Source organism: Nanorana parkeri, unplaced genomic scaffold (assembly GCF_000935625.1).
Source record: "Nanorana parkeri isolate BGI_ZX_2015 unplaced genomic scaffold, ASM93562v1 scaffold410, whole genome shotgun sequence".
In the NCBI taxonomy this organism is placed as follows: Eukaryota; Metazoa; Chordata; class Amphibia; order Anura; family Dicroglossidae; genus Nanorana; species Nanorana parkeri.
In genome coordinates this window covers 755,284-765,155 of record NW_017306678.1, presented here as the reverse complement: position 1 = coordinate 765,155, position 9,872 = coordinate 755,284, and the positions used below count along the sequence as shown (strand labels likewise).

The following is a 9,872-nucleotide window of genomic DNA, read 5'->3' as shown; positions in this document are numbered from 1 at the left end:
TGACCCCGTCTTTTATATTTTACCAAAAAATTGGATAATAATACGTTTTAGAATTTAATATAGGGGAAACAGTTTTTTTTTTATTCTGTAATTTTTCCTTACTCATTTTTCCTTACTATAGTAAAAAATAAAACCCCCAGTGGTGATTAAATACCACCAAAAGAAAGCTCTATCTGTCCCTAAAAAAGGGTATAAAATTAATTTCAGTACAGCGTTGCATGACAGAATAAATGTCAGTCAAAGTACCGAAGCGCTGAATACTGAAAAATGGCCTGGATGGGAAGGGGGTTTAACACCCTGGACTTCAAGTGGTTAAAGGAGATTATACAATCAGATGTGAGCTTTAAACTGGCCATACACTATACAGATTGTACAAAATCTATACAATCTCCTTTAGGGCCCAGTGACACCAAATGCAGTACGTTCCGGCCCGAACGCACTGCGGCCGGCTCACTGTTTTGTGGGGCAGGAGGGGACGTGGCCAGCCATTATAGTGAATGGCACCGTAGCCACGCCCTCCGGCCGCAAGGCACATTATGCCTGCGGTCCGGTGCGATTAAATAGTACTTGCAGCATTTTGATCGGACCGGACCACAGGAATAATGTGCCTCGTGATCCCGTGCAGCCGGAGGCCATGGCTATGGCATTCACTATAATGGCCCGCCATGCCCCCTCCTGCCCCACAAAAAAGTGAGGCGGCTGCAATGCGAGGCAGTGCGTTCTGACCAGAATCGGACCGGAACGCACTGTATCTGGTGTGAACGGGCCCCTTAGACTTACCAAAACTATACGAGGACAAGCCTACACAATTCATTGCATTAGCATCAAATCAGGTAAACCCTTGTAATAGATATGGATGGTAGACATACAGGAGATTATACAATCAGATTGCATAGTGTATGGTCACTTTTAGATCTACCAATAACAATGTAATGCAAATGGCTGCCTGATTGGATACAAATCAATTTGATAGATTAGGGAGGTCCTCATATTACATCGTTTTGGTAAATCTAAAGTTGATTGTATGGTCAGATTGTAACGTGATGATCTTAGATAAAGGAGGATCAGTCATGCTCAGATCTTCCTCCTCCTGCACTGGATATCAGGCTGTCATGGCTCTGACAAGAAGTGAAGTTATAAAGGCAAAGTGTTATTGATTAGTAAAATCAAACAGGTCTTTCCAGGTCCTCCTCGGCATCATCATCGTCTGCAGATCGCTCAGCAAGCAGGCGGGTCACCGGTTCTGAGCTCACACTGCAAGCATCATCATCATCATCATCGGTCACTGCAACCCTCCTCCTCCTCCTCCACCTCCAGGACTCACTACACACAGCTGCTGGGGCTGCTCTGGGCCCCAGAGGACACCATTCTCCAGACCGTGTCCTTGGCCCCCGCATCACATCCATCCCCTCCATAACGAATCACACGCGCCAGCCAGAGGAGGAAGTGGAAATAGGAGGAAGGGAGGAGAGAAAGGAGGCAGATCGGTGGGGGGATCAGGGCCCCGGTCGGGGTGTGGAGACAGGAAAGGAGGAAGGATCGTGTGTGTGGACACCGCATAGACTGGACGAGGAGCAGGCTGGAGAACAGAGGTGAGTGTGAGCTGAACGCTGTACTGTCTGTGCTTCTCTACGTCTTGGATCACAAAGAACAATGCCCGCTTCCTGTGTGCTATATATAGCATTCATGCCCTGGACTCTCTCTATGCTCTGGTCATGGGGGACACACTGCAGGGACAGGGTTATCCTCCATATGATGGGAAGACTAGGGGCTGTGCTGCCTTCTTCCTGGCTTGGACTGCTTACATTGTGATCTCCAATACATGATCAGCATGTATAGGTGTGGACGGGTCTCCATACACACATAATGTAGACATAGGCTGATCATCTGTTTGCTACTTGTATGAGCTATTGACTGATCTGTTGCTAAGAAATGACCACTGCTAGGCAAAGGTATTTCTTCTGTACGTGTATGATGTGACAGCTCGGCATTCAACAGACACATCTAGTCACAGAACCTGGTGCAGTGGACCGTAGCAACTAGCATCTGGTTGCTATGGACAGCTGGCCTAAGTTTTCTAAGCCAACCAGCTTGTTCCGTTTTATGTAAATAAACAACAGCTTTTGAAGTGCACAGTGATGTTCTCTGTATATAGTACAGCCGTTCTCAACCAGGGTTCCTCCAGAGGTTTAAGGATTCCTTCTTGATGTGTGGTTGATTTGACTTTTGCCGACATAGTTCAAGGGTCAATGTCACTTGGTTTTGCAAAACTAGCAGCATGACGCCAGCTATCTCTTTAACTGCGTGTGAGTGTAGTGTTCTGACTCCCGCTGGAAGGCTACATACATGCTATTGTGTGAACATGCATTTTGGGAATCCTGCGTCAGGAACCTACGAATTCCTGCAGCAAGAATCCCAGATATGCCGCTTGGAAACGTCCGCTGTCACCCGTTGAAGTTAATGATCGTGTGGCAGCTTCAGCATTTGATAGCGGCAGTTCACATGTAGATCGCTGTCAATAATCTGCGTCCAGTGACAGCGATCTATTCCTAACCACATGTAATCGCGTCACATATGATTATATTCGGAGTACCGCTTTTAAATGCGGCCACTGTCATCCGATCATTGACTTGAACTGGTGACAGTGGCCGCTTCTAAATGTCATATTTGCAGGAATTCGTAGGTTCTTGACCCAGGATTCGTAAAACACACATTCGCACATGATGTGAACGAACCCTTAGGGTGGCATTCTGACCTCCAGCTTTCTAAGCAAACCAGCTTTTTCAGTTTTATGTATATAAAATGTTTTTGAGGTGTATAGTGAGGTTCTGTGTTTATAGTTCAGTCAGTCTCAACCAGGGTTCCTACAGAGTAGAGATGAACCTGGGCATGGCGTGAGCCCAGTTCGTCTTTATTTTCTCAGGTCCATTCAAAACTATGACTGATACTCCCTCCTCCTGGCCCAATCCCAGCATTCCGCGTCACTTTGTGACATATAGCTGTGAGGTGGGGAATGCCCCTGCCACAACTAACTGGCTCGGAAGGGGGGTGTCCGTCAAAGTTTTGAGCAGGGGTGGGCGAATGCAGGTGAACTGGGTTTGCACCAAGCCCCAAACAATCACTAGTCCAGAGATTACCATGTATTCCATAAGCTGTGGCTGATCAACCTCTCATCTAATGGTGCCTGCCTAGTTTCAGGGGCAACACTACCTGGCAAGATCAGCAGCATGACAACATTCTGTACTTAGCTGTCTGTAGGGCCCCTTTCACCTTGGTGTTCAGGTAGTCCATTTTTGACCCGTGACTAGACGGATAGAAAATGGACTACAATGAATCTCCATGGCCTGCTCAGATGTAAGCGGAAGTGCGTCCGTTTACATTTGAGTCCAGTCAGGTTAGTCAGACTCAATGCAATAGGTTTGCGTCCAGGTCCGCTTATACTGACATGACCGGATATAGGCTAATGCATGTCCATTTACATCCGGCCACACAAGGATTCCATGGGTGCGCTTTTCCTCCATCACAATAGAGAAGAAAAAAAAGGAGCGGACATGGATGTCACATGTGTAACATCTGTTTCTGTTCTCATATGACCCAGCATGGGATCAGTCTAGGATCCCATGCTGAGACAGAACGGAGAGCGCTCATGTGAAAGGGGCCTAAGGGTGGCATTCTGAGCACCGCGGTAAGGGTGGCATTCTGAGCACCGCGGTGAGGGTGGCATTCTTAGCACCGCGGTGAGGGTGGCATTCTGAGCACCGCGGTAAAGGTGGCATTCTGAGCACCGCGGTAAGGGTGGCATTCTGAGCACCGCGGTGAGGGTGGCATTCTTAGCACCGCGGTGAGGGTGGCATTCTGAGCACCGCGGTAAAGGTGGCATTCTGAGCACCGCGGTAAGGGTGGCATTCTGAGCACAGCGGTAAGAGTGGCAATCTGACCACCGCGGTAAGGGTGGCAATCTGACCACCGCGGTAAGGGTGGCAATCTGAGCACCGCGGTAAGGGTGGCAATCTGACCACCGCGGTAAGGGTGGCAATCTGACCACCGCAGTAAGGGTGGCAATCTGACCACCGCGGTAAGGGTGGCAATCTGACCACCGCGGTAAGGGTGGCAATCTGACCACCGCAGTAAGGGTGGCAATCTGACCACCGCGGTAAGGATGGCATTCTTCCAGTGTAAGACGCACTCTGCTGATTAATCCTGATGAATTGATTTTAGTAAGGGTTCCCCAAGACCTGAGAAATATTTTCGGGGTTTCAAAGTTGAGAAAGGCTGTTGAATCTTGAGCCATTTACATAGCAAATGACTATGTCATGTCTTGTTACGTGTGTCAGATGCGCACATATAATCCTCGTATTTGGAATAATATACTGCACTCTGTGAGAAGAAATGGGCACTTTATTGAAATGGTTATGTCCTATAGATTCTCTGGGTTGTATCTTCTATTTAAAAACATGCAGGCCAGCATCTGTTGGGGTGTGGTCCAGCTTGCTCTGTAGGGCTTGTCCTTCAAGTCATTATCTGTGTTGCACTTCTTTTTCCTATGTGAATTCCCTGATATTAAGTTTCGGTTACCACCCAAGGCATTTTGGGACAGTTTGAGAGCTTTGCTGAAACACGCAAACAATTGGAAAGTTTGCGTGGGCGTCCTGTTGCTATGTATCAGCACCCTGGCCATATTGTTTTTTTTTGTTTTTTTTGGTATAATTAGTCTTTTTGCTGGAGAAATTCTGTTAGATGTTATATTTGTGTGCAAGCTTGGAAGACTATTAGGAAATCTCCCAATGATGCTTACATGTAGCGGAGCCCATGTGGAAATCAGTGGGAGTTCTGCTTCATTTGTTATCTGGAGTATGTGACCTTCATATGTTGCGATCAGGCTTCTATGATATTCGTAGCTGTTGTAGCGTAGCAGAATAATAATGTCTCATTTTTCTGCCTCACAGGCACCATAAATTAATTGCTTTTGAGTTTTCAAGCACTCAAGCAGTGTATTGGATGCCAGGGGAGTTTCTGTTTTCATATGCCCCCATTTGGCTCCGGTACCAGGGTTGTTCTGTTAGGCATGACAGACAACATCTATGACAGCAATTCTCAACCAGAGTTCTATGGATTCCTAGGGTTCCTCCAGCGGTTACTTGGGGGTTCCTTAAGCTTTGCCTGATTGACTACCAATTTCATGGTGTCTGCAAAGCTCCACTGTTAACACCACTTGGCAGAGCCAGCTGCAGCACAACAAATGATCTGTTTAGCTGTCTGTAAAGGTGGCATTCTGACCACCACTATATGGGGGGCATTGTTCTCTGACCACCAGTGGAAGAGACATTTTTCTTATTGACCCCTAATAAATTACTTTTAGGGGTTTCCTGAGACCTTAAATGATATCAAGGGTTCCTCTGGGGCTGTAAGGTTGAGAAACGCTGATCTGTGTCATCTGGGACACAGCGGGGAGGAAAGAACACAGGGATGCCCCGCTGTATCGGCAGGAAAATGGCATTTAGCCAAAAGTGCCATTTTCGGCCGATATATCGGTGCATCCCTAGTCAATACTTAGGTGGCTTTTCTGATGGCGTAGCATACCTATGCCTTTAGTGTTGGCATGGACAATTCTAGTCTCCATAATAGTGTCCAGCATATATGAGGGTGACAACCAGGGGAGCAATTTGAGACAGAGCTCTTTCACCCCATAACAAGTGCCCGAACATGGACCTTAATGGCAGGATTGCCGAGTACCATTTAGATCATTGCTGCAGATTTAAGAAGATTGAAAGTGACTTTTAAAAGTACATTAACATGTTAAAGATTGCATGAGACTTTTGTGAATGCGTTTACATCTGCTTTAAGCAATAGAAGCCTATTAGAAATCACCCCTGCAATGTTCTGACTACAAAGAACGTGTGCAGAGTAATGTTGGGTACACACAGTTCTATTTTTTTTCATTCAACCCGCAGCCTGAACGAAAAAAAAAAATAGAACAGATTCCTCCATTAACGCTTACGAGCGTTAATCGATGAATCCTCCGCTGGTTCCTTTGTATTTTGACAGCAGCCGCCAGCCGCTGTCGGAATACCCCAATGGATTTAGCAGCTGATTGACTGCTAGCTCTGTTGGGCCGAGACTTTTTTAACTGGCACCTATGATCTGTTGATCGAGGGATGCCGGGGGAGGGGGGAAGGATGCCAACAGCGACACCCACGCAGCAAATTTCGGCCAGTTCATCAAGAACCGTAAACTTGACTCAAGGAAGAACTCCAGGAATTTTTGTTATTAACCCTTGCAGTGGGGCTACCTCTACGCTGCAAGGGTTAACTTCTCGTTTGTGTCTAGGTTAAAAAACTAAGATATACTCGCCCAAAGCTCCGAGCCGGCTTCTTAGACCAGTCCGTGGAATGTCTCTCCCCCTTGTCTGCGGGGGTCTAAGGTCCTGTAAATCACGTCTATACACAGTGTACATGAGGACGCTGAGGAAGATTTCAGTGTGCTGCGTAGGAGGACGGGACAGGCTGGAGGGAGCGCTGTGACAGTTGTCCGGCTCGGAGCTTCGGGTGAGTATCTCTTTGATATTTTAGCACCTTGTAACAAACGAGCACTTAACCCTTCCAATGCGTGGATAGCCCCACTGCAAGGGTTAATAAAAAACATTAGACTAGAGTTCTTCTTTAAGAAGTAAATGATTATTCCAGTATAGATTTATTTGTCTTGATAAAAGGTCAATCGATAACAGGTTGTTGTGTATCAGCCTTTGGATCACTTTGGGGGCCCATGGGATACCCCTTAGGATAGGGAGCTGCCTCTTTGTATGATCTGATTACATTAAACCGAGATAATTGGTTGGTTTGGGATACTTGCCTTTTGAATGAGGTCATGTTTCTTTTTATAATAGCCGAAGCATAAAGGTAGTTTTCTTCCTGTAATGCTAATCATCTGCATTAGGTCACCTTTTCATTCGGGGATTCCTCTTGTTCACTCATGCACCTTACTTACTTACTTACATTACACCTTACTGGACTTATCTTTAAAGTAGTATTGGTCGCTCAATCTTTTTTTCAATAGTGAATTCATAATAAACAAATATACATTGTCTAGAAACGTATTTATTTACATTTTTGCCCAAACACTTAGTCATCACATTTCAAGACAGTTGGCTCCAACTCTCTCAGCTCAGCTTCCCTGAACTTCTTGCCCAGTACAAGATTACAAGGGACAGTGCAGTCTACAGCAACTGTCCATCTACTAGACTGGAGAAGAGAGATTGAAAGAGAGGGGAGCAGGGGGGATGGTAGTGGTTCGCCTTACTGTGTTTGTGGAGATGCACACACCTTACTAGCAAAGAGTGGCTCTACAAGGGAAAGGAGCCACCCTAAGGGCCTGTTCACACATATTTCGGTGACCTGCATTGCACCTCAGCGGATCAATGCAGGTCACCACAAGAGCACATAGAAAACAACTGTTTTCTATGTGTCCCATTCACACCACAACACTGCTGTGATGGGGTGGGGTGTGCTGCGATAAATGCAAACATGCTGAATTTTATCGCAGCACAGTCGACACCACCACAGGTCGCTTCACGGCAGCGTAGTGCATTGTGCTGTCATGTGGGGACCAGAATAGGGTGTAGTTAACAAGTAAAAAAAGTATTGTGCAAGAACACTGTGTGAACGAGGCCTTAAACAGGATATCAGGGCCAGTGCTCAGGGGACCAGCTGATTCTACAGGAAACTAACAGGGTTATTCACAGAAGGGAGGCCTAAATCACTTACACTTGATGCTGCTCCTTGATGTAAAAGTTTTATAGTATTATTCACAGAAGAGTGAAGAGTTTGGAGAAGGCAGGAGAAGTTTACAATCTAGGACAACATAGCTGAACTGGAAAGTGAGCTGAATTGGAGAATGTTTTCAGATCAGCTATGTTGTCCTAGATTGTTCACTTCTCCTGCCTTCTCCAAACTCTTCACCCTTCTGTGAATAACCCTATAAAACTTTTACATCAAGGAGCAGCATCAAGTGTAAGTGATTTAGGCCTCATTCACACTAGAAAAGGCCGGCATGCACAGCTCCGTGCTGCGTGCAGGGCTGTATCGGGCAGCTCCTGGGAAGGACAGGTGCTGCGTGTGATTAGTACGCAGCCCCTGTCCTTCTCTATGGGAGTACGCGGCCATACACTCACCAGCCCTGCATGTGTGTGCGGGTGTCCGTACTCGTACACTGACAGGATGGATCCTGTCTGCGTCCGAGCACTTACCTGCTCATTCTCCTGCATCATAATTATTGCTCTTCTCAGGTAGAGCTTGGGGGTGAACCTCAACACAGTTGATTGGAGATCGAGGCCTACTTTTTAAAGACATTCTAAAGTCAAAGCATATATTATCCTGTTCCAACATCAGCATTGTGATATGAATACATACTAGAGTTGTTTTTCATCATGCAATCAAAGCTGACTTAAAAAAAAAACTTTTATGAGTGCTGCCTTCTGTCTGCCCATCACTTTCAACAACTTCCTGTATTCCCACTGTGCTTTGCATCTCTTTCCGTGCTGCTTGATGTGATGCCATTTCGATTTCTCAAAACGACATATCCCATTGCTTCCAGCAAGCAATAATGATGTTACATTGTGAGAAGCTCAGGCGCTGAGTTGTAGTTCAGATAGCAGGCTTAAGTTAGAGCTGTGACACAAGGAAGTGCATGTTCACAGGGCTATGTGGAATTGTGTCACCGCATTAAAAGAAGTACATCCTATGGGCATCTTCCATAAGTAAGTTTACAGACTTCTAGATTGACATGGGTATTAGGCGTGAGACAGAACTTATGGAAATTCATTATAGAAATACATATTTATTTTCAATTTTGACCATAGATACCAATTGATAATACAGTTCCAGGTTAAACTGACAGTCATAATGCCTACACATGCTCTCCTATGCCCAGAAGCTCCGGGTATTTTTGCCTTTTCAGCTTCCTTGGGGTTTCTATTTGCATAAGTATGCCCCCTCTGATGATTGGTTGCCCAGACACCGAGCGTGGCATTGTGGAAAAAAGACAGAGGGGTGTCCTTTCTCTTATTCAGCCAGGAAGTGGAGATGAGTGGGGGTGGGAGGGAGAATTCCGGACAGCGCTCTATTAAGTTACATAGTTGTGGTTTTGTGCCGACTGATTTGACATGCTTCTGTTAATGTAGAATTTTTTTTTCCCATGACCATTGCACCCACAAGGAATCTTTTATTTAGAGCCTGATTTGCTGAGTCAGCTCTTGGCTTCTTGTGTCTTAAATGATCCAGCCTGCTCCTAGGATTCCGAGGCGCTGCTTGGTGCCACATGGATCTATTTCATTAATGCAAATACAAGATGCCAGTACCGTGGCCTTCAAAATAATTTACACTAGGGCATGTTCACTTTGACGTGACCATATACAAGCTTGGTACAAGGTTCTGGTTAGGCCAGCCAATGCAGATATTAATATTCTGCTTTGCAGGTTGAGCTTCTTAACCCTTTCGCTGCCAAGCCCTCCGGAACATTTTTCAAATCAGCTGGCCAAGCCATTTTTGAATTTTCTGCAGTTTTTTCCTATTGATTTGATTTTCAACTGCTGCGTTGCTAGCGTTTGTAAAAGACCCCCCAAACCATATATTTTCTTAAAGCGCAGGCCCGGTAGAATAAAAAGATGGTGATACTAAATTTGTAGGCCCTGCGATAATTGCGCAAATGTTTCTCAAATTAATATTAAACCGATAAAAATACACAATTCAATTGTTAAAAAACACCAAAATCAGTATCCGTGCACAAAAAAAAATATTTTTTGACTAAATCTAAAAGATAAAACTGTATTGAGTTAATAAATAACAAATATTAGCAAATTTGTAATTGCGCCTTTTTGC

At 45.4% G+C, this 9,872-nt stretch overlaps 1 protein-coding gene across 1 annotated transcript in view; it reads left to right on the top strand.

Annotated features, from left to right (window-relative positions):
• The first annotated feature begins 1,286 nt into the window (after positions 1-1,286).
• The window catches only part of RALA (RAS like proto-oncogene A), a 61,317-nt gene continuing 52,731 nt past the window's right edge, over positions 1,287-9,872 (top strand). The window contains exon 1 of the mRNA XM_018559659.1: positions 1,287-1,592. The gene's annotated coding sequence lies outside the window, so the exon portion shown is untranslated. The remainder of the gene's footprint in view (positions 1,593-9,872) is intronic.